At 45.3% G+C, this 25290-nt stretch overlaps 1 long non-coding RNA gene across 1 annotated transcript in view; it reads left to right on the top strand.

Annotated features, from left to right (window-relative positions):
• Positions 1-270: 270 nt before the first annotated feature.
• LOC126519310 (uncharacterized) overlaps positions 271-25290 on the top strand; it is a 103320-nt gene continuing 78300 nt past the window's right edge. The window contains exons 1-2 of the long non-coding RNA XR_011890559.1: positions 271-395; positions 7764-7926. This is a non-coding gene — a long non-coding RNA (uncharacterized lncRNA). The remainder of the gene's footprint in view (positions 396-7763; positions 7927-25290) is intronic.

The raw sequence follows: 25290 nt of genomic DNA, 5'->3' as shown, positions 1-25290 counted from the left end.
GGCGTGTGTATTCCTGATACGTATATTATTCGATATTTTCATGGTCTTGTCCAAAATAATGAAAGTAACCAGTGTGTCGACAGTCCTTACAGATTCTACAAAAATCTTTTTTCTATTATTCGAGCGACATGTTTAGAGAAATCCCTGAATTTGTGCTTTGCTTGGTACTTAACAATCAAAAAACGCCCACACGCTTGTACAATAGGCGACAGCAAGAAAGAACTGTGAACGCAGATATGGGAAAGCCGACACTTGGCAGCCAGTGGCAGCTGTATAGGAGCCTCCGGTGCAAGTAGGTTGAAGCTGCGCAAAAAGCTTGCCTTCGACGACCAGCCGGCATTGCTCTGCTGGCGCCTTGTTTTTCAAGAGACCGCACCTCTACTTCCTGAACTGACGTACGTATAGTTGTGCATCCAAGTAATGCGCAGTTACTCCCAAAGGCAAAACATTGAAAGTGATAGCACAGTTTAGCTCTGCGTTCTCACTTATAACAATATGGGTACGCGGCATGATGCCTTGCATTGTATGAAATATTTGTCATGGATGGAGGATGGATTCGAGAACGTCGTCTCTGCAACGGGGCGGTGCGTTGCGCCATTAAGCTCTTTCTGTTATTGTACCTAATGTCCTATAGGTATCTTTTTTAAGACAAAAAATTCCCAATATCAAACTTTTGAACCACTTTAGGGAACTTTCTTTCTGTATGCCTCCATTGTTTGTGGTTTCCCTACTATTTTGCCACCAAACCTCCAATCGCCTTTTACTAATCTCTACTGCGGACATGAGATAGCAGGACTTTCTGCTGCTATCTCAGAAAACAAGAGTGTCATGGTTGCCAGTGCAGCCTAAACCGGCAGCTGGGTAGATATCCACATTCAGATATCTTTAAATAGCTTTACTGCAGCAAGCAGATGTTTTTTCTTGGTGTGTAATGCTTTATAACTACGTGCTCTAAGGCATTATGATTTTGCTTCAAAAAGTAAACGGCTTCTCTTTGACTTATCAGAAACTGGTTCTTTCCTGATTCATGATTCTCTCCTTCTCTGACTTTGCGTTCATGCACTTTATTGCAACAGAACTGCTTGTTGGCCTAGTTGGTGCTTGCTAAAAGACATGTTTTTTTTCCTTTCGCAAGTGTTCAATTGCGACAAAAAACATGTCTTTTAGCAAGCACCAACTAGGCCAACAAGCAGTTCTGTTGCAACATATTTCTAGTACAGCAGTCTTTATGTGCCTTCCTTTTGTGAGTGTTAAATTGCGGCAAAAAACATGTCTATGCATTTTATTGCCGTGTTACATGCTATATTGGTCGCATACTTCCTAGTAAGCTTTCCATGTGCTTTTCTCCTCTTTGAGTTAATATTTTGACTGTACGTACAAATACATGAATACTCTCGCAACCAATTTATTTTCTTTGATTAACCTCAATCGTTCTTCGAAATGAATTTTACTCGGAGATTCCCTTACTTCAAAATTTTACCAACCCATATCACGTTGTGCATCTTCATTTGTAGTCTTACCTTGAGCATCCATTGCAATGCCTCCCACTGATCTCTGGTTGCCATCGAGTCCTGATTGTAACCTAGACTTCAAGCAAATATCTGCATTTCCAAATGTAAGACTTCCAACCATTACGCCTTTCCACATACCCCGCCGCGCCTCGTACCTATTGTGTCCCCCCATAGCCCTGTGTTTCATTATGACCGCTATCTCTTCCGCTATGCTATAATTGTTTTTTCCTGCGTTTTCATATATATATATATATATATATTCCCTTCGTTTATCCATACCCCAAGCTATTTGCGTTCTTTAACCCGAGGTATGTCCTTACCCTGCAAACAGACTGTTCACTGTTTCCATCAACTACGATATGACCTGATTTTCTAGGCTGAACTACAATCCACAGCTTTCAAGACCGATATTAGCCAGATGTCGCATTTCACTTATTCTATTTGCACGTAAGACAATCGCGGCCGCAAAAAAGAAAACCTGCAAGGTATTGTTCTACTACCGTGTAGGCCTCTTTGTTTCTTTCTAGTGCCCTTTCCATCATTACCACGTACATCAGAAACAACAGCGGGCATAAATGGCACCCCTGTCTCAGTCCTTTGGTGATATAAACTGTCGCCTCTCTCCTCAACCCTTCCAATTCAGCGGAAACGGTATTTTCTAAGTAAATCTCGGAAAAGCTGTATAGTCTTTACCTAAGCCATCTCCTTCGGGAATATCCTCCAAAATGCGGCGGTTCACATTGTCATACGCTCCGGTAAAGACCCAAAAGCCATCCATAATGTTCTCCTTTCTTCTGGAGAAATTGTCATGCACTGAGTAAGAACAAATAAGTTATCCAAGCTGCTACTGATTCTAAAGCCATTCTGAAGATCTCCCAACAGGACTTTATGTTCTGCCCATGCTTGCCGCTTTAATTTATTCGCCTGCATCTCTAACCCGTATAACACTGTTGTAATCGCCAATGATCTACATGAGTGAATTCTTCCCCCCCCCCTTACCTCTAAAATTAAATTTATTCTACTTTGTCGCCAGCTGTTTGGTATTCAACTATTTTGTAAACTTTTTTCTGCTGCTTTCAAGATAGCTTCCTTAATTTTGGTCCTAGTTCATTGATCAGTGTAACAAGAAAGTCGTCCAACCACGTGGTTGTGCGCTTATAAATGTTCTCTTCGGCTGTTATCAATTGAAATTTCTCAGCACGAGCTCCTCTTCCACCAGGTTATCACTCATGCTTGTTTTTCTCTCGAAATCCACCTCGTCGTTGCCTTGTAATGATTCGGCTGTTACTTTCATGATTTAATTTAATGCCACGTCCCCTCCCAGTTTGTTTCCATCTTTGTCCATGTCTAGGAGGCGCTTTTGTATTATTCCAGACATCCTGCCTAGTAAAGTATTGTGGTTCCACAATCTTCCTGGTGCGGCCTGCTTTTTCTCATGTATTTATCAGTACCGATGTTGTCTTCCACGTTTCATCACTGCTTGAAAGAGTATTCGTCCCATAGCATTTTCTCCCGGTATGTTTCCCATTTTCTGTTTCATAATGCGGCAACCGTGCTTTTTCTGTCTGCCTAAGCTTCTATGATGGTTTCTCTCGCTCTCCGATTGCATCAAGTATCTCCATGTTCTACCAGGCTTTTGGTACTCTTGTGACCCCCATGACTATAGTTGTTATTGGTCTCACGTCCAAATTTTACTGGCGATTTATGGTTTCGTGCTCTCTTTCCCAGCTACATATTCTATTGAAAAATGATTTGTTTATGGTAACTCTATATGTTGCCATACGCTTTCTCGTCAATGACAAGTTCTCTCAAATAATCATTAATTCTTTATGTCATCGGGTAATAATAACCAGTCGACTGCATATTTTCTACTTGCCGTGTGATATGGCCGCCAAATTAAGTCCACGTTATACTATAACCAGGTCACGTTGCTCACAAAACGTCTAGCATTAACTTCCAATTCATGGCATAAGCATCTATTCCTGTATGTAGAGCTTCATGTCACGTACCCGGATAATTTCAGCATTATTCACGACACCCCGAAGCACTTAGCCATACCCGTAACTCTTGATTCTGCTCTTTGAAATTATATGGCCTCTGCAAATACATTAAGCCCAGCCAAGTCTTCTTTCCACTCGTTGTGCCAGATAAAGAACGATGCTCATTACACTTTCTATTTACCCTTTGGCTCGCTCATGTACGAGCATTTTCGCTCCCTTTCATTCCGATTAAGGTCAATTGTACCCTTCTCAAACTTATTTCTCAATCACTGCTGGCCCTTCTAAGTCTTTAAGGTGTGCTTGTTTTACCACATACACACCTGTTCTCTATTTGCCTGCTTCTCAACCTCTAACCGTTTTTGCATTTTTTCTGACGCCTAACATGTCTATGTAGCCTATTGCACGGGGACATTTTCTCTTTTTATCCCTTTTCTGTTCTTGATGGTGATGCCAGTCTTTGGTTACCGTAGGGGACCTTCTTCATCAATATTACCTGCCCTGACCTTGTGAGCGCCCGTGGGCTCCCCAAAAAATAATTGCGTGACCCGCAAGCCACTAGCCCACTTCTCGCCCAAGCCTCCGATTGGAGTGAATTCAATCTCGTTGAAAACCATCATACCTTCTCGGTTCCCTGTTGGCGTCCACAATCTCGAAATGTTTCACACAGCTAACTCTTTCAAAGCCTCACTGGCGGCTGCAACCGCTCCTTGCACGTTAATGTCAGGCAAAGATAAATCTGGCATCGTAAGCACCACAATCTGCACGGTAATTTATTTTTAACACACACACAAACACACACGCACACACGCACACACACACACACGCACGCACGCACGCACGCACGCACACACACAGCTATTTCGATGTGTGACGATGTGCATCGAAGAAAGTGGCGAGATATATTGTCGCAATGCAACCGGGTTGTCCTTGGAAAATTTCATGACCCTTCTCGAATGTTATCGAAGTGCAACTTTTAACTGGTTCGACACTAGGCTATTTTTTCAGAAAAAAATGTGTGTATTGGTTCATGCGTGGCGCCTGCTCTTTGTAATATTTTTATCGTTTCTCGCCACACACGCAAAAAAGAAACGCGGTGACAACCGCCAATAAGATCAATCCTAAAACGTTGACCACACGAAGCACGCAAAAGCGAAAATAAGGTGAATCAGTTGTGAAAAAAAAAAGAGTTTTAGAACATTCACGCTTGCAAGTCGCAGAGGTCGCGCGACCGTTCTGACCGAAAAGCGACAGTTGCAAATGATCGCATACGTCGAAAAGCGACGTTCGCCGGCCCGTCACACGCTTGCTGATTTTCCAGCCTTGCGACTGCGAGACGCAAACTGCGAAAGGAATCAGAGATGCTCGGTAAGTAGTGCGTGAGAATTTGTGCATACGGTTGTCATTGCCGGCGGCAAAAACGAAACGCCCGAAACCGCGACAACGGCGTCCTTCTACAGAGTTCTCGTTTCGAACGAGGAGGCAATCCGCAGGCCACGGAGGTGGCCCTCGCAAGTGTGAACGTCGGTGTTGTCGAGCCTTTGCCTGGTCGCAGGTGAGTGACGGTGGCACGACCTCTGCTTCTCGAAAATGTGAATGCGCCCGTAGACTGCTTGCGAAGTTTGGCTTGCATGGTGTAACACTCGGTGCAAATGACACACCTTCGCTGTTCGACCGTCTCATGGACTGGAAAGCGCGGTGATTTTTTTCAGCTTCGGTATCGATTTTCGAGAGCTCCTTGTGACGGATTGACCTGCATTTGAAGCGTAGGATTTTGCACGAAGGCAAAGTCCTTAGTCGGCTGCCTGTCTAAATTATCGAAAACTGGGCATTTTACGCGGTCTAACATTTAATTGCAATTTACCTTTAAGGGATATTTTTCTTCATTCCACAATGGCACAATCCCAGGGTGACCAAAGCTGGCATCAAAGATTTTAATTGAGGAGCGGAACACACCTTCTGGCTCATACGCAGTGACACAAGCTGCCGTTCGAGATATTCATTGAATATAAGCACCGACCTAGTGGCACATTCCCAGTTCTCCAAGTCGGCGTTAAACAGTTTCTACGAACAGTGCTTCCTACCCAGCACCGCATTTACAGTAAGCCATGTCGACGTGAAAGACCTTCGTTTAAGAAAGTCTCGCATGTACACGTATGTGCGTACTCAGTGACCGAAGCTGATCCGATGGTTCGTTGCGAACCCTGTTACCTCAACCGAGCAGCCCAATGCGCTACCCATTTGGCTAAGGAGTACGCAGAGACCTAGCTAGGTGGTAAAATGCTTAGATATAAACATGCATAGATGCACAGGCAGATACATAGCCCGAGAGAAGTGCGTGGAGTAACCTAAGAATCCAAACGCATTAAAACTATTTGCTTGTTTGTGCTTTGCCACGTTCAACTTAATACTTAAAGGTTAGAAACACTTAACGTCACACACGGTTGAATGTGTTGAAACATGTCGCATGAAAGAACGCTTTGCCTGTCCTACTAAACCATATTGCCCCATGCACACGCACACACAGTAAAAAAAAACATAATAACTGATAGCCTTGCCGCTTCCAATCTACTATTTAAAGGCTACAAAATATCCCAGCAAGGGTACAATCATGGGCCAGCTCTATACACGCACAAAAAACATTGTTTCGACGCAGCAACTAGCCCTGCAAATACGCGTCCTATCGCCACAATTTACCGCCGCCCTTCCATAGAATTCCTTGATAACAGCCCTACCACTCAGGCTGACGACACCCTTTGAGCCTCTCCTGAACGTAGTTGCCGTTCCAGCAGTTGCCGTTCGAGCTGTGCGTTTAAACTTGATACGGCCTGCGCTTTCTGCATACCCTCTCGTTATGAACTCCACAGACAAGAATTTTGGGTGTTAACAGATGAACTGCCTAAACCCTATGTGGTCCTTGCAGATTTAAATGCACTCAGCAAAAGTTTGGGACGCCTCGCAGCGATGCGACAGGACAATGATATCAGTATTGTTTTAGTGCGAAGCTGCATATGGCTAGGGTCCCATGCATTTTCGTTCTCCCTGAACAAAGATTATCATCATCAGTGGCTCATACCCGCGTAATCATTCATGCACCTGTAAGCAAGGAAAAATGCAATGGCTCATAGCCCCGTAAGCAGAGGCTCCAAGTACTCAGCAAAATGAAGCGAACAGTGTTTAAATTCTTTACAATCACGCATACAACATACAGAACAGCATGTCGAAAACTGTCATCATCAATGGCCCATACCCCCGTGAGCAATTATTATTATTATTATTATTTGTTTTGAACACATACACATATACACAGGTATCAGGAAAGGGAAAGCGAGGAGCAGGCTGGCAACTGCCACCGGAAGGGGCACAACGCCTGCCTACTCTTCTGAAGGGAGGTGACAGCAACACAGAAATGGAAGATAGGAAGGAGGGGAGGAAAAAGGAAAGAGGAAAGAAAGAGCAACAGGACAAATCTAAAGACCAAAGTAGAACACTGCAACAGGTCAAATCTAAAGACTAAAGTAGAACTCTGCAGCCGGAGTTAAAGTGACGCCGCGTCGAACAGCCTCCACAATTATCAACAACATCCACGGCTAGTTCGCTATGCGGCTAATTGTGTTCTCCACGATGAGACGCCAAGTAAAGCTGCACGTTATCACCGTTTCACCGGTAGTCGGTTCACAATGTACACTATAAGGTGTTTGAACCCGCCACCTCCCATCTTCGTAGGAAGAAGCGCTAGGGTAGAGTACTGATCACACACAGTAGAGTCGGTCACTGAAGGTCACGCTACTATAGAATGTTGAATGTTATTGCTACAAACGTGAACCCAAGTTAGTTAGTTCTATAAAGGTTAGTAGGGCGCGATGGGCCTGATCACGTTTAGATGCACAGCCACTGGGGTATAAACATTCCTCGAGTGTCGCACACCGCAGGCCAAGGAGATGATAGTTTCTCACTAGCGACATGCGCTGCGCACTGAAAGCGGGACACTCAAATATAAGGTGCTGAAGTGTCTCGTAGCAGCCACAAGACGTACACAATGGACTTTCCGCACGCCCTTTACTTACATTCCATACAAATTCCATACGAAAACAGCTGTATTGAAGAAACTCGCAGACCAACATTTATTTGTTTAGACATGACTACCTAGAAGTTTCTATGTGCACGCATACGCGGCATTTCGTTGTAGTATTTGCTACCCATGTACATGCTATATTGTGTATGCATGATTGTGTATGTTTGTCTCTTTGTACAGATATCTGATCCTAGACTGTGGCTTATCTGGGTTATTGAATAGAAGGAGAACCGAACCGTTTATAAATTGCTTTAAGGCTGAAGTGTCACCATCCAGAAAAACATGATGACCGCCCCTCCTTTCCCTGTTGCAGCACTGGCTCTATTGTCTTCAATATTTGCAGGTACGGTGCCATGCTTAAATTCCACTAGTGAGCACAACGCTTCATGAATGAAGCAGCGTGAAAACTTTATACGAAGCACTAAAACCAACCAAGTGCAAAGCTGCGAAATGTTCGCCAAGCGAAGCGTATTCATAGCTTGATTAGAAAAGAAAGAATAGCAATACAAAAACGTAAAGCGCAGGGAACCCGTGCTTGGTAATACACAAAGGCAGAAACTGTGGTAGCGGATGAAGACCTGTGATACAACTAGTAATATAGGATGCCTCCTATATTTCTTAATTACCAATTGCATCAAAGATGTTCATGGGCTATCGCAGTGGCTGCCTTTGCGTATTCTAAAGTTCAGGTGTATAATATAGATATATAAAATAAGGAACCGTTTTATCCAGCCGAGCTCGAGCTGCGACAAAGAACAACAAGGTGTGCGGCTGATGATGCTAATTACAGCTGAGGAATTGGTACAAGTGATGATAATGTGTAGAAATAAAGAACAGTCAGTCATGCGTCGCGCTCACACTAATTCCCTCCCGCGGTGAGTCGAGTCGTAGCGATGCTTCCGCACCTCCTGAGCAATGTCGGTGTTAATGCGGGCTCGACGACGGCAGTCTTTGAGGCGAGACAAAAGTTTTCTGAGGAGGGCATTGCTAAGGACACGGCAGTCGTAAGGAACGAGACGTTCAAGACAAAACTAGGGGAACGGCCATAGGCACAGTAAAATTGAGAAAAGCGGGTAGTGTCTTGTACAGGCGTATTGTAAGCAAATGTCACAAATGGCATGACTGCATCATCGTTGGTGTGGTCGGGGCTGATGTGCATTGCAATGATATCCGATAGAGTACGATGAATACGCTCTGTCAAGCCGTTGGTCTGTGGGTGGTAACACGAAATGGTCTTGTGAACGGTGTTTGAGGCGCGCAGAACTTCAGTCAGAAGAGACGTGAGGAAGGCTATGCCGCGGTCACTGAGGAAAACACGCGGAGCTCCGTGACGTAAGAGGATGTTGCGCAGAAAGAAATCAGCGACTTCAGCGGCACTCCCAGATTGTATACAGGGTGTCTCGGCGTAGCGTGTCAGATGGACTACGGTCGTAACAATCCAGCGATTGCCATTGAAGGTCTTCGGAAGAGGACCGTACAAGTCTATTCCGACGACCTCGAAAGGCGAATCGGGACAAGGAAGAGGTTGCATAAGACTGGAAGGAGGAGTCGTAGGTCATTTGGGGCGCTGACAAAAAGCGCACGATGCGACGTACCTGGCTACGGCAGAAAAGCGCCTTGGTCAAGAGTACCGACTTCGTATTCTGTCGTATGTCTTGTAGTATCCGAGGTGACCTGCCGTCGGATCATCATGAAAGGCTTCATGCACCGCATGTTTCAGAAAACCTGGTACGATTGGTACCCATTTGTTGCCACTGATGTGATAAATATAGCGATGCAAAGTGCCATCGTGAAGCTTGAAGTGTTTAAGTTGTCGACGGAGTCACGCGTTCGGAGGTGAAGCAGAGCCTTGCATGCGGTCGAGAATAGTTCGGCACGTTGGTGCGAAACAAAGACAGATTGGTGATTAGGTTTCAGCCAGCCGAGCGTTGAGACGGACAAGGGGAATGAAGTGGACTCGGTCTGTAGATCAGTACAATAAGGTGATGCTGAGTCATTATTGCTCCGCAAAGGGCAACGAGATAGAGCATTTGCGCCTTGACTCTTGTCAGACCTGTAGGTAACATCGAAATCATACTCCTGTGAACGGATCACCCAGCAACCAAGGCGACCGGATAGGTTATTTAGCGACCATAGCCAGCACAGTGCGTTATGGTCGGTGACGACCGTAAGGGGACGGCCGTGGAGGAATGGCCGAAACTTTTGCACTTCGCAAGCAACAGCAAGGCACTCTTTTTCGGTGATGGTGTAATTTTTCTCAGCAGCACTCAGTGTCCGACTGGCGTAAGCAACGACTCGTTCACGCGGGGTGGTGTCACGATGCAGGAGAACAGTATCGAGACCATGACTGCTGGCGTCGGTGTGAATGATAGCATCTGCGCTTTGGTCACAGCGCCACAGTACCGGGTCGCACGTCAAGACCTGCTTAAGCGTGAAAACGGCACTTTCACAATCGGCGGAGCAAACGAAGGGCTCGTTATTCGAGAAGAGTTGATGGAGCTGGAACGCAGGCGTAGCAAAGCTGCGTGTGAAGCGCCGGAAGTAGGAAGCCAGTCCGAGAAAACTGCGCAGGTCTTTTGGGCGCAGAGGAAAAGGAAACTCAAGGACGGCTGAACGTTTCTCCAGGTCCAATCGAATGCCATCTTTGCTGACTAAGTGCCCAAGAACTTTGATAGTCTTTCCTGCGAAAGTGTATTTTTTCGTGTCGAGCTGTAGCCCAGCGCTTGCGAGGCAGGTTAGCACTTGTTCAAGATGCTGCAGGTGTTCTGGAAACGTGGTTCAAAACCCTACGATGCCGTCAACATAGTAAAGACATGTCTTCCATTTTAAACCGCGCAGGACATTATCTATCGCGCGTTCGAAAGTGGCAGACGCATGGCAGAACCAAAAGGGCACGACATTAAACTCGTATAGCCCATGTGGGGTGGTCAAAGTGGTTTTCTCCTTGTCGGAATATGACACCTGTATTTGCCAGTAGCCGGATCTAAGATCAAGACCAGACAAATAATCGGCCTCCTGTAACGAATCTAGTGCTTCGTCGATCCGTGGCAAAGCGTAAATATCCTTGCGCGTGATTTTGTTCAGGGCACGGTAATCGACACAAAACCGCACCGAACCGTCTTTCTTCTGCACTAGAACAACTGTAGAGGACCAGGGGCTCGAGCAACGTCGTATTATATTCCGTCTAAACACGCCTGATACATCTTGCTCGATTATTTCGCGCTTCTTATGAAACACGCGATATGGCCGCCGCTGAACAATGCGGGAGCCGTCAGTGTGTATGCGATGAGTTGCAGCAGCCGTAATACCGAGGGCTGGCGAACTCATGTCGAGCAAGGAAAGTTGTTTTTCTAATAGTGCGAGCAGATCGCGACTCTAGGCAGGGGTCATGTCAAGGCTTATGGTTGCCGACAGCGGAGTGGAAGAGGCCGTGAGTGGCGACGTCGTTGACTCCGGTAGCACAGTTGAAAGGGCAACAACTGTATTAGGCTGTGTATCAACACCGCGAGTGACACTTGATCTACGGGGTGGCAGTCGAGGTTCGCTAGTTTGGTTTAACGCGCTGAGGAATGCAGAGCCATGAGAGAAGCTAACAAGGCCAGGACTAGTAAGAGTTCCTCCAGATAGCGTATGACCGTACGGAAGACTGAGAACGTCGCCATCCCGAATGTCACTGGAATTGACATTTGTAATTTCTTCTCTTGATGGCTTAGGAACATAACCGGAAGAGGTGACGAGGCGCCTGCGTTCTTCATAATCAGAAAGAGAGTAACCGGTGGCATTCAGGGTTCCTATACTGTAAACGTAAATATCTCCGAGGTGGGAGTATCTTGCTTGTCCTCTAGCGACCCCCCGGTTGGGAGTTTATTATGCTCCGTATGATTGGAGTAGAATTTTTACTTCGTGTGAGCGGAATTTTTGCGTGAAATCATGGGAGTTTCTTTTTTCTATTTTGTGTTTTTTGCTTTGGCATGGATGGAGTTTTTTGAAGTGCAACGGGAGTATAAAAAAAGGGACCGCGTTAGTTGGCGTGAAGATATTCATACGTAGAGGTTACTCCTCAAATTTCGAAATATACACACAATACCGCGTTAAATTCAACGAAACAAGTCAATGAAAGCACATAAACCATGACATACATAACCATTTCAAAAATGCCCAATGCACAACTTTGAAAGACATCGGATGTACACGCGATACTCAAGAAGCAACGCTGCCAGTATATATAGCCACGATACTGTGTCCCTCGAAACCGCCTAGTGAGCAGCTGTGCTGTTTTCAGAATTATGACTCACATGCTCGTTGATACGAGATCTGCCTCTCTAAAAGTAACAGAATGCTTTAATCAACACAAAACTGTTAATTCAGAATAGTGAGAGAAAAAGTCAATAGCGTAAATTTTAAAAATTAGCATGCCATCCTTGGGGGCTGAAGCGACTTCGCACACTGCCGGCGTTCGCTGCCAAAAAGTAGTGCGTTAGTTACAGTAGGCAAGAAAAGTGTAGGTGCGTCTGCTTCACAGCAAAATTAAATTTTTGCGATATAGTGGTAGCGTAGCAAGAAATTAGTACGTGTGAGCATGACCCGCAGCAGCCGACGTAACACCGAAAAGTGCGCAGACATGCATTTTATACAGCGCACTACTTGCTCAGCCTCCAAGCAATCATTCTCGGTTGTGAAAAGGAGCTACGTCGCTGATCGTTCGAGTGAATCCTGAAACTTGGAGCCAGCAGGCATGCTTCTAAATCAGTGTCTGAGGTAGAGCATAATGTTAAAGCAATATTGGAAGCAAGGACGTGACCAAAACTTATGCGCGATAACAATTCCATTCACATCGGTCAGTAAGAATCTTTATTTACCGTACACATACTTATGTTTTACCGTTTTTCTTGGGCGAGGATATGTGTACACAGATACAAAAACAGTTGCTTGCACTCCGGTCTTTCTTAATGGCAACACAGCACCGCAACGAACATGGGGTACGCCATTCATGTGCGACTAGCACGGACGTTGTCGCTCGAACAGTGGCTGCTGTTGCCTTTGCTACGCGTTCCTTTCAAACATTACACCGGGCGTTGTCAGCATGTACCCAAAAAGACTTAAAAGTCGCATTTCACATACTGAAGAACACAAGCCACGGTCATGCAACACGAAACACAGTCAGACCCTCAGCCGACATCACGCGCCAGTGAGCAGCTTCGAGGTATACCCAAGCCTTTTTCCGCACTTGAAAATGTTGCTCTTGCATTCGTCGTTGTCAGCAAAGTGATCACAGCTAACGTACTTGAAGCTCTGAGATACAGTGAGCTTCAGTCACGCGCATAACACTTTCTGGAAGGAAGTACGGGAAACAAAGTGACGAAACGCTGTCACGGAACGACACTTCACAGATGTAAACAGACCGTCAGCCAACAGCAGTGCCGACTCCGCCGAACGCGCCCGGTCGCTGGCGAGGCGCGCAGCCACATGGGAAGCGCCACGTGACCAACCTGTTTCGGCGGAGGGGAGTTTTCTAAAACTCCTTGTAGGAGTTTTCACAGGAGAACAAGATTTTGAAACGGAGTAAAATCGCGTCATGTCGCCTTAATCCCCCCTGCAGCTAGCCAACAGAGTGAAACGAGGGAATGGCGCTGTTTTGCTTCCATACCTCGGAGTAAATATCCGAGGAGGGGAGGTTTGCGGCACATCACCTGCTATAAACTCCTAGGTGGGTTTATTTTCGTCTACAGTGCATCACGTAAACCTATCCATTATGTTTTTATTCCAATCTCCTGACGTAAAATTTTCGTAAGCGCCGACGCAAACATCGGGCGGTGACCCGCAGGGTTCTCTGAAGAGAGAAATCAAACGCTCTCCTCATTTATAGGAGGTCATTTTTGTTTGCTTTAAAAACGAATAACGTTGACTACACAGAGCGGCTTGTCTAATCTAATTGGCTGACAAGAGGCGAGGAGCACGCTCAAGTGGAGATGGTTTCGATGGGCCTCAGCCAGTGCACTGAAAATCGATAACCGGATGAAGAGGGTGGTGCCGGTGTGTGCGGTTGGTCTGCTTTCCCTCACTTAGCTTGCGGTGGCTGGTCGAAAATCACGGCAGCCTGCAACGGAAGGGTGAGAATGCTGCTTAAGCGGATCCTCAGCAAAGAAAAGTTGGCAAACCGCGGTTGTAAACGTGCCGAAAGTGCTCGAAAACGCTACGCGGCCACACAAAAAGTTTTATTGTACGCAAATAAACCCATTCTCTACGGAAGGTGCGAGTAGCCAGTGCCTGAGCGAACGACAGCGGCCATGTTTTATTCATTTTGGAATAGGGTAGCCTGCAGCTATCAGAAAAACATTCAGTTTTGTTCAGCATATTAATGCATCTTTAACGCGTACACGTCACCCTGATGCGGCCAGCTTTCGCGATTTTGTGACGTCGTGTGACAGGCAGGTGAAGTGGGTGTAGCCCTAAAGCTTTTGACCAATAGCCGAGTTGTAATGGCGAAAAGGCGTCGAATCAGAAATAACTATTGTTCTTTTGTTGTATACATAATAAGTGGGTACACGTCATATCATATGGGGAGCTATCGTGGTTCTCGTAACGTCGCGTCACAGACAGGCGACGTGGGGGTAGTCCCAAAATGTTTTTGGCCCATCGCGGACTGCTGATTGCAGAATTGGAACAAAAAAGTTTGGAATAGCTTTACGTTATAGCGCCCCAGGTGTACAAGTCCCTCACGACAAGAGATAGCAGCGGACGCGGAAGACAAAAAAAAAACCATCCTAAAATAACTTCGATGGAAGACTCGGAAAACACAGTAAAAACAATATGATGAATCTGTCAATGAATACTCGAACTGTACATTGCGCAATGGGACGAAGGACGGCGTTGGTCACTGCACGAAGAGACGGGCCGCAATAAGGCGTCATTATTTTCCGGAGGTGGGAACAAAAGTCTGCCGGAATAATCGAAATGGCGGCACCTGTGCCAATGGGAGTTTCTACGGGCACACCTTCTGGAACCGCTGACAACGAGTTCGATGCTCGCTCTGGAGGAATTGTAGGCTGTCTGATGGAGGCACTTTCCCCTCCTCAAACTGCATCGGAGAGTTTACCGAGTGAGCGTTGGAGAGATGACAAGCAGGTCGGAGAGGTGATACGGAACGACGACGTGGAGAAGGCGACCTGCGGTGAAATTCTCGAGAATTCAGAGGCGTGTTGGTAGGGTACGAATGAGAGGGTGATCGGTGAAATGAAAAAGCGGTAGCAGGTTCTCTGGCAGCCCGTTGCTGGACGCACGCCTGTTCTCTCTTCGGATGTATAACCACGTTGTTCATTCTGTTGACGCCGTCGACAGAACCGGGAGATATGCCCGCGGTAGCCACAGTAATAGCAAATGGGTGGAGCAGGAAGCGGAGCGGAACGGTAAGGCTGTACACGCAGTGTTGCCGACAACGAAGCCACAGGGACATTGTGGTCCATTTGTAGAGGGGCCGCGGTGACCGGAGGGAGCGCCGCCACGTCGGCGTGTGTTGGCACCTGTGGAGCGTAGGGGCCGTCGGAGCACGTTCGACTCGACGCAGAGGCGATCTCCTGCTTGATTATCTTGCGTAAGCCGGTCGGAGAAGGGGCATCACCAGGTTCTGGCGCACAGTATGAGCTCCGCCCTTGGAGTTCCTGCCGAACGATATCACGTATGATCGTTAGCAATTCTGCTACTGAAGACAAACGGATGTCTGTTGTCTGTGCATAGCCGTACAGATTGAAGTTCCTTTAGGAGCTGGCAAGTGGCTATTACATCTTGGGTGGTGGCAGGATTTTGTGTGGCGAGTTCGCTAAAGGCGATGGTGTATACGCCTTTAATTATATACCGTATGCGGTCGGTCTGGCTCATGGTTGCGTTGACACGTTTGCACAATGCTAGCACATCCTGAATGTAGGAAGTGTGCGCTTCCCCGGGCAACTGAACACGCTCACCGAATTTCTTTGCAACCTAAGTGCGGACAGCGGAAGTGCTGAAGATCTGCCGAAGTTGTGCGTGAACGCTTCCCAGTCGGGAGATCAGGCTGATGGTTCCAGAACCAGGTTTTCACGACATCGGTGAGGTAGAAGGGGACATTGTGCAAGTTCTGTGAGTTATCCCACTTATTAAAGTCGCTTGCCCAGTTGTAGTTTTGGAGCCAATTCTTGACGTCATCTCCCCGCAAAATCAGGGTAGACTGGGGGGTCACGATGGCGTTTGTGGATGGCCACGATAGCTGGGGAAGGCCATGCTGGGGTGCAGTGGCGTAGCCAGAAATTTCGTTCGGGGGGGGGCTCATGTTGCAGTTCGGCCTCCTCCTTAAGAGGAAGCTTTAGCACGAGTGCTGCTATTTAAATACATGTAGAAGGGTAATTTGTTTTCCCTCGCAACAACTGCACCAAATTTGACGATGTTTGTTGAATTTAAAAGAAAAACTTAAATACTAGTGACTGTTGGTTTCGAATTTTCAGTAAACGGAACTATCAAGTTTAAAACTCCGCAGCTCAACAATGAAAAATGATAGCACAATTCTGTGAATTGCATCTAATAGTACATCTACAGCGGACAAAATAGCTATGTTAAACATGAATCTAAAAAAATTAGTATTATGGAAATACGGCTTTTGCAGAACCCTTGTACGCAACGTAACCAATTCACGCAAGATACAAATTGACACACCAAATTTGTCCGCATTGACTTTCCTAATAGTTGCCGTTTACAGTACCGATATATCTGTTCTTGGTACATAGCTATTATTTTGTAAACGTCGTGCTTCTATTTTTTCGAAATTTCAAATTTTTCAAACTATTTTATACAAAATTCAGGCCGTAAATCAAAATTCCGTTTCCAACAGACACTATAATTTACCTTCTCCCTCAAATGCAACAACTTTCATTAAAAGCGATTAGCAGGATTATCTCAGAAAAGCGTTTCTACGTTTTACATGTATTTGAATAGGCCGCGTCGGATTGGGCCCCAGCTAAAGCTTCCTCTTAAACAATTTGTCGAGGGATCAAATACATGAATAATAACTGCATAACCATTGTCAAAAATGCTGTAAACGAATTCTTGAACGCTACGCACTGTCCAAACAAGTAAAATGTGTATTTTTTCATAAAAGAATATTCTCGTAAGTGCTAAAAATCGTGCCCAAAGTGACTGATATCAATGATTCCATGTTTTTGTCAATTTAATAAGTAAAGAAAATATCACACGAACTTTAAAACTATGTCAGTTCGAAACCAGGAAAGCAGCGCATGCCGCTGATATGAAAAATGAAACGGCTATGAAATGAACAAGTTGAGGACAAATATGTTAATTAAACTAAATCATTCAAGAACCGTGTTTACATTCTTGTATATATGCAATGGCCAGTGAAAAATCTCCATGACGCTGTCATTTGTTCCAATGTATTACGCAGGAGCAGCTGTCACCGGTTGTGAATCGTGAGTAATTGCACCGAAATTATAGTCGCAACAGAGAGCACGTATATAAAGGAGGAGTTCTGAAAGCTATACGAGGGCGAGTCAAATGAGTGTGAGCCAATGCGAATATATGACAAACGGGGTACTTTATTAAAAAGTAGTCTTCATGAGAAATTAGACATTTGCCCCATCGACTAACGAGTCGCGTGATTCCCGTCTGATGAAACTCCTTAGGTTGCTGCTTCAAAAAGTCTGTAACTGACTATTTCATGTCACCGTCGGGCACGAATCTAGTTCCGTTGAGCTGTTTTTCGGTTGCCCCAAAATGTGGAAGCCGCAAAGGGACAGGTCTGAGCTGTATGGCGGATGTTGCAGGGTTTCTCACTTGAACTTTGCCAGTTTTGTATTAACCACATCAGCGACGTGGGGACGGGCATTATCGTGGAACAAGATGACCCAATTCGTCAATTTTCCACGTAGTTTGTTCTTGATTGCGACACGCAGTGGTTCCGGCGTTTCACAATATCGGAAAGAATTGATGGTCTCTCAAGATTGAGCAAATTCTATCAGTAATGGCCCCTCACGATCGAAAAAGAAGTCAACAACACCTTTCCGGCGAAAATGACGGCTTTGCGTTCTTTGGCCGTGGTAAATTCGAATGTTTCCAGTGTAAGCTTTGCCGTCGTGTTTCAGACTCGTAGTAGTGGCACCATGGTTCGTCCCCGATCACAACAGCAAACAAGAAATCGTCATCCTCATTGTAATACCAGAGCAGATTAGTCAAAGCAGCGCCAAACTTCCACGTCTTCTGCCGGTGGATCAAAATCTTGGGCATCCATTGCGCACACAAGAGCCGATAACCGAGGTGCTCATGAATTATGGCGTGAACCGAACCGTGACTGATTTTCACACAGTCTGCCAGTTCAGTGATGCTTATCCTTCATTCTTGTTTCATCAGCTCATCAACCTTTGAAATTGTGTGGGGGGTGATTGCACGATGGCTTTGGCCCGGTCTTGGAATGTCTTTGCAACTTTCCCATTCTTCTTTGAACCGTTTGCTCCCACGCTTTACAGTGGCCAATGAAATGCAATGTTCAACGTACACGGCAGCCATACGGCAATTAATTTCTTTTTGGGAAACACCTTTAGCTGTTAAAAACTTCGCGACACCACGCTGTTCAGCTTTTGTGGTGACCATTATGTTAGGCAACCATGTTAAACCCAGTGTATGAGACCATTAAAGAACATTTATCCTCACACATGCGTACCACTTTTGTAAATGAGAGATGCCACTCTGCTACGCGCATGCCTCGCAGATAATGAACCGGACCATTATTGCGACTCGCACTCATGCATTAGAAATGCGAAGATACAATGGGATATACAAATGCCAAGATAGAGCTTAATAAAGGGCAAAAAGTGTGACTGGAAACAAAGTTCACTGGACTTATACACGAAACCTCGTAACAAGATATTTAAATATACGTATAAGTCTCCATTAAATCTACGTATCTAAGACAAAGTCGCTGTATATAATGCGCCAAACAAGGCAAATAAACATGTTGCGCGATCTCAGATTCACAGAATCCTAGATTCCGCCCCAATTCCATCCACTCACCCCGATGTATCGCACGCGATGGAAGCCGGCGCGCTTGCTCCCCCGCTTTTCTCCTTTGCGCACACACGACTGAGCCACCATCGTCGGCTCAGCCATTCCACCCCCCCCCCCCCTCTACGCTTTCACTCGCACATACAGCACGCGGCACGCGGTCAAGATTTTTATCACCCTTGGACTTTATACGAAACATGAGGGCGACGGCGACGGCAGGAATGCGCCTTGAGTGTCCATATAATTACTATGGCAATAATATAATAAGAGTATCTGGCAACTGAAGCGTCCCGTGACTCATTACTTTCCACAAAAGAAGTAACAAAATCGAACTTTCACCATGCGACAATTCGCTGCGCCGCAACAATGTATCTTCTTTTTTCCTTCTGTGGGGCGGGGGCACCGAAAGGAAAAAACGCACAGGAAAGTATCTTGGCCACAATCGAATGCCTACTTTGGGCACTTAATTTAGCTACGGAAGGAATATCGAAGAAAATATGAGACGCTTGGTCCACTGAGAACCAACCATACGCATACTGCTCGGTATCCTACACCGGTGAGACAAGTCTTTCAGGAGAAGTTCTGCAAAAGCGAACGCGGTGCAATCCGTGGAGTCCCCACAGTGATGGCGGCGAGCGACCATTATTTCTTTTTCTCTTCTGCAAGCCAGAAAGTGTCCAAAACTCTGCCAGGCGAAAATCCACTCGGCCAGAGAAAATCGAACGCGCACCGAAGTGCGCCGTGCAGTGGTCGGGGCCACGCGAGAAACACGTATGCGCTCTGGCTGGCTCTGGCAGCCCGCGGTTATGGTAGCGAGAACAAAGAAAAATTGAAGAGGCTCAATGTGTTCTCGCGAATAAAAGCCAAAGTAGAAAAAATAAATAAGAACGTAGTTAGCTTGGCTGGCTTGAGTGTTTTGACATGGATGTTTTGGCGCAGGTTAAAAAAAATTTTGATATTTCTTTTATGTGACATGGCGGCACGAATGAACCACCACAACGCTTCGTCCCACTGAACCTCCCTGCGTGCTTTGTCAACTTGTCTGCTAGTGTGTTGATTTGACTTGTCTCGTTGTGTGTTTCGATGTAAGACTTTAGAAAAGTCAATGGACCTTTGGCGTTAAATGTTTATAACAACAGTAAACCCACAAAGTTCCGGAATTGAAAATCTAAAGCACAACTTTGGAAATGTCAATGCACCTTTCACATCAAGAGTTTATGAGATTTATACCCATAAATTTTCGGAACTGACATCCATGCACTCCATAGATTCCGCGGCCTCAGCGAGATACCGCGGCGAGCCCGCTCACCATCAAAACGTCCTTGAAACTTTGGGGTCGGATGGGGCTGCTTGGCGTTATGTGACTCTCTGTGCATGGGCGTTGCCGCGAAATCAAGCCCAAGTCCGCTATCTTCGCGGTTAAATGCCTTTCGAGAGTCAAAAAGACATTCTAGACAAAATCCAGAACGATTTCCGGCGCCGGGGGTTGCTTTCGTCGGCGGTGCATGGACAGCACGAAAAAATTTCGGGAGGGGCTGAAGCCCCATAAGCCCCCCCCCCCCCCCCCTGGCTACGCCCCTGCTGGGGTGGTATAACTTAAGTGCTCGCATTGTCTTGAGCAAGCATGGCAATAGGTGGTACGCGGCGACCCGAGCGGAGCTCCAGTAAGAAGGGCGAGTGGTCGCGGGGAACGAAAAACACCCTTCACCGCTTATAAAGAACCGTTTAATTCAGCAGAGCTCGAGCTACGACATGTAAGAACAAGCACATAAAGCGCTAGTGGCCGCGCTGGCGTAGTAGCTTCGGTGTTGGTCGGCTAAGCCCGAAGTTCCGGGATTGAATCCCTGACACGACGGCCTCATTTCGAAGAGGAAAGAGCAAATGTTCCCTACATGCTTATTCCTAGAGAGATAATTCATTACTGTCTCCTATGTGCCTGTAACTGTTCACCCGCCTTTATTAAACAGTTGTCAGGCTATCACTATGTTCAAACACGTTTTGAGCACATATACAATTAACAGGAAAGGGAAAGCTAAGAGCAGGCTGGCAACTGCCACCGGAAGAGGCACAGCGCCTGCCTACTCTTCAGAAGGGAGGTGACAGCAACACAGAAATGGAAGATAAGAAGGAGGGAAGGCAAGAGGAAATCTAAAGAATAAAGTAGAACACAGTACAGATAACACACAGTAGGGCCGGTCACTGAAGGTCACGCTGCTACAGAATGCTGAATAGAATAGTTTCGACGCGACAAACGTGAACCTAAGTTAGCTGACTCTGGAAAAGTAAGTAGAGCGCGGTGAGCGTCTACTTATTTTACTTACTTTACGTATAACCTTGCATAGGCTATACGTAAAGTATAGGTATACATAGTATACGTATGCATAGGTTATACGAACTGTCAACCACTATAAATTAGGTGGACTAGTATTTATTTTATTCATTTTTATTCATTTATTGATACGTCTGGCCGATGGGGCCGTTACAGGGTGGATATCTTAACACTTGATTAGAGCTGTGCACGCTACGAGCATGAACGCATTGAAGCATAAAGAAGAAAATGCAAGCGCTGCACAAATACACAGTGCATACTAGTACCTCAAACATCATGAAGAATAATTATACAGATCTAGTAGTGGAAATGAGAGAAGGTAAAAGAAAGGGAACAAAAAGAAGGGTAATCTACACAAAACATGTACTATGCACACGACAAAGTTTCGAATAAAGGTGTACGGAACGGGAATAAAATAAAAACAATTCGGAGCGGGTCTAAATGTCACCGTGCGGCGCAGGGTAATTCAATGTAGACTTTTCAAATTCGCTCGCATAACCAATTGTTACTCTCACGCGATAACGCGTTCTATGCTTCGAATGGGTAAAAAAAGAAAAACAATATTTATGTAAGCGTGCTCTCGCTGTTAGAGGTGTAATTTGATCGGGGTGACTTTGTGTGACTGCGTGTGATGACCTTTCTTCTAATATAAAGCTCGGCGTTTAAATTGAAGTAATTTGTGTACATAGAGTGGAGAAACTAACTTTGCAGCCATTCCTCGTTGCGATAGTGTCAATACGTTCAGTGTCGTTAGCATAGCCATTAGTGGAACTGTTGTCCTGTATTTCGAAAGAATAAACCTTGCTGCCTTCCTTTAGATTGTTTCTATTTGATTAAATTGATTCTTTTTATCGTTGTTTAGCGTATTCTAGCATGGGACGTACATTTCAAGGACAACGTTAAAGACCAAAGCTTTGTTTCGGCTGAGGTGAACAAGTTATTACTATGTGGTTTACAGCTCAGCTCCCATGATACGGTTACGCCTAGCCATCTAAAGTGAATACATTGAGATATGATATTACCCCCTATTTCATAATGAAAGAATAAAGTATTCTTTTTTTGTTTTTTACTTTTATTCTTGTACATGCTGTTTTCCCACAATTTATATTCGTCTGCCGTTTCCTGTACAACTGGCTGACAATTTTAAAGCTGAATTTAATAGGACCTGATCCTCAGGATGTTAAATTTTGGATACATTAGGCGATTCATCTGCGAATAAACATACCGTAACACTTTTGTCGAGTCCTTAACTTATATCATTACTGTAACATAAAAACAGGGCAGGGCTCAGCACGGAGCCCTGTGGTACTCCTGAAGTGACAGGAAGTTATTCTGATATTGAGTATTTAACTTTGACAAATTGTTTTCTATTAGTAAGGTATGATTTTAGCCATCTCACGATACAGACATGAATTTTGTGACGAGTTGCAGGTGTGAAACGAGGTCAGAGGCTATCGACAGGTTTAAGGACATGATGTCTACTTTGATTCGTTCCTCTATCGGCTTTGTAAAGTCATGTATTGCTTCAACGAGCTGTGTGACTGTAGAGAAACGCCTTCTAATAACGTGCTGATTCGCGTTTAAGATATCAGAGCTTTCATAATGGTCAAACAAGTTTTGTCACAGGTTATGTTCTAAAATTTGACATGTACTGGTTATCGATATTGGTCTATAGTTTTGAACATGGTGTCTGTGACCAGATTTATGAACGGCACTACTCTTGCTATCAACCAATAATACGGCAGACTATGTTGTTCTGGAGGTGCTTCAAATAATATTAGGAGGTATTTTGAGACCCATTATGCCTACCGTCTTAAAAATTCATTAAAGATGCTATGTGAGCCAACTGATATATTGCGGATTTATGTCGAGCTGCATAGAAATGATTCCTTTTTCGGAAAAACAAATATCTCGCACGGTAGAAGGTGTGCTAACGTCTGGCGTACTCAAATGTTCGGCCATTAGCTCTGGTGGAGCAAATACATAATAAACAAGTGGTTGTACTTATCAGCAGCTTCTAAATGGCTAGTAATAACAATTCCAGAGTCAACAATGCAGTTGGACATTTTGTTTGATGGAGCAAGATGGCGCCAAGATCGCTGCGGGGAGTCCTCCATTAACCACAAAGTGTCTCTCAATAATACTTTTCTTTTGTGACCTTCAGTTTATGGCTTAACACCTGCGAAAGATGGGATGTTTCAACTTGATTTCATTTCTTTGTTTTTTTCTTCCGTGTTTTAGCTGTCGCTTTACCTGAATAATTTCTCGATTTATCTAAGAATTGCGTTTCTTCACAGTTTTGGTCGTTTAAGAACCTAATGTTAAACACAGCAGTATATAATAGCTTCACACTGGTTGATGATGATGATGATGATGATAGCAACTTTATTGTACCGCCGGATAAGGAGGCTCCTACTCCCCGTCCCCGGCATACAGGCCTTGGGGACGGGGGCCGGAACCTCCGCGATTAGAAGCAAGCAAAGAGGTCTTGACTCTTCGCGGCTTCTTCCGCCAGGCGGATGGCGTGTTGCTGTGGAGTAGGGTCCTCGCTCCGCAGCAGGGCTTCCCAGGCCTCTCTACAATTTATATTTGCTTTAGCCCCTGGTGAGCTAGCGCATTCCCAGATTATGTGATCGAGGGTCCCTCTCGCCCCACAGTGTTTGCACTCATCGTTTTCTCTATCATGCATAACATGGTATGCCCAGACCGGGTTTACGAAGTTCCCAGCTTGCAGGCGCCGCCATGCGACTGCCTCTCTATTGTTTAGACTTTTATCCGGTGGTGGCACCAGTCTCCTGCGTAGCCGATAATTTTCGGCAATCTCCGTATAATTTTGCAGACGCTCGTCCATGTTCCGGCAGTCGGGCGGTTCCACAGCCTACATCGTACGTACTGTTCTTCACACTGGTTGCACAGCGTGTTTACGTCAGTTACTCCTTCAAAACTCTACAACATTTCTAAATAATCCAAAATACTCACATAACCCGGTCCAGAGAAGTCATTTATTAGAATATTTTGTCTGTTCGTGTTCTTCGGAGGCAGTGCCTCCTGCCCGCTCAGCAAAATGAGTTTATGGTCACTCAGCCCATCGTGAACAGAAATGTTGTAATCAGTGATCTTACTTCTTCGGAAAACCAGCTTCAACAAAGATTGTGAGGTTGTTCCAATCCTTGCCACTTACGAATTGGGTAAGTCGTTTCGAAACGCAATATCTATCAGAATTTCACAATGTTTGTTCCATTGTAGACCTGCCAGGTTAAAATCACCCGGATTGGACAGGCGCGTATTAGCAGGGACATTTTTACTAAGAAAATTTTTCAATAATTGTAGGAGCTCTATGAGAGTATTTGGCAGTCTGTAAACTGCTCCGTTTGCCTAGAATGCACAGCACAGCGTAGTTTTGCAACATAGAGTCTCGTTGTCAGGGCTGCCCTCAAATAAGAGCAGTTCAATCTCTTCCTCAGAAATGATGGCCATGGTACCGCTTCGTGCGGTTCGATCATTGCAAGTGATTTCGAATCTAGGGGATATTACCTCGCAGTCCTTGATCTCTGGACGTAACCATGTTTCCGTTACTACTACAATGTGTGAATTGAAATAGTAAAGATGTGCAAATTCAAGTGTCTTATTCACTAGGCTGCGTGCGTTAATATGCACGGTGGAGTCTCGAAGATTATTTACGCATTGTCATACAGAACGCTGGCAGCTTGCTTCATTTTTTCCTCAGTTTGACCTGCAAGCTGTGACGTCCTCCCGGATATATGTTTCTTTGTGAATGACAATATTATCGTGTACTAGCCAAAAGTGTGATCCGCTATCTTTTTCTGATTTGCACTTCCGCATAATTTATTATTTTATTTCGCATTTATTTCGCATTTATTTCGCATTTATTATTTTATTCCGCATTTTATTTCCGCATAATTTAATTTATTTATTCCGAAAAACGAATGCCGCAAATGAAGATGTTGGCCTTGTTTAGCGTAAAGCTTTTTTTGCTTTTCACATATTGTTAAGAAGAGGAAGACCGATTTACCAATTTATGTGCAGCTATTTACTTAGGGGAAAGTTAGTGCTAATCGCGCAGGCTGGTACAAGTGTCACAGCTCGAGGAGACAGTCAGCCACTTCTTCTTCGTCTCCCTCTTGCGCACAGGCTCCTGTCCAAATTTACCGTAACATGGCTCCCGGTTTCTGGAGCGCCGTCCCGGCATTTGTTAGAATGCTGACGCGGACGACGTCAATTCCTAGCTGGGACGAGGACGGCATGTCTTCAACACGGGTGATTTCGTAATTTAGGATCGTCTCAATACTACGTAGGGCCTGGATATCGTGACAGTAGTTT

Source organism: Dermacentor andersoni, chromosome 10 (assembly GCF_023375885.2).
Source record: "Dermacentor andersoni chromosome 10, qqDerAnde1_hic_scaffold, whole genome shotgun sequence".
Lineage (NCBI taxonomy): Eukaryota > Metazoa > Arthropoda > Arachnida > Ixodida > Ixodidae > Dermacentor > Dermacentor andersoni.
Note: the sequence above shows the minus strand (reverse complement) of the source record. Positions and strands in the feature narration are given on the sequence as shown.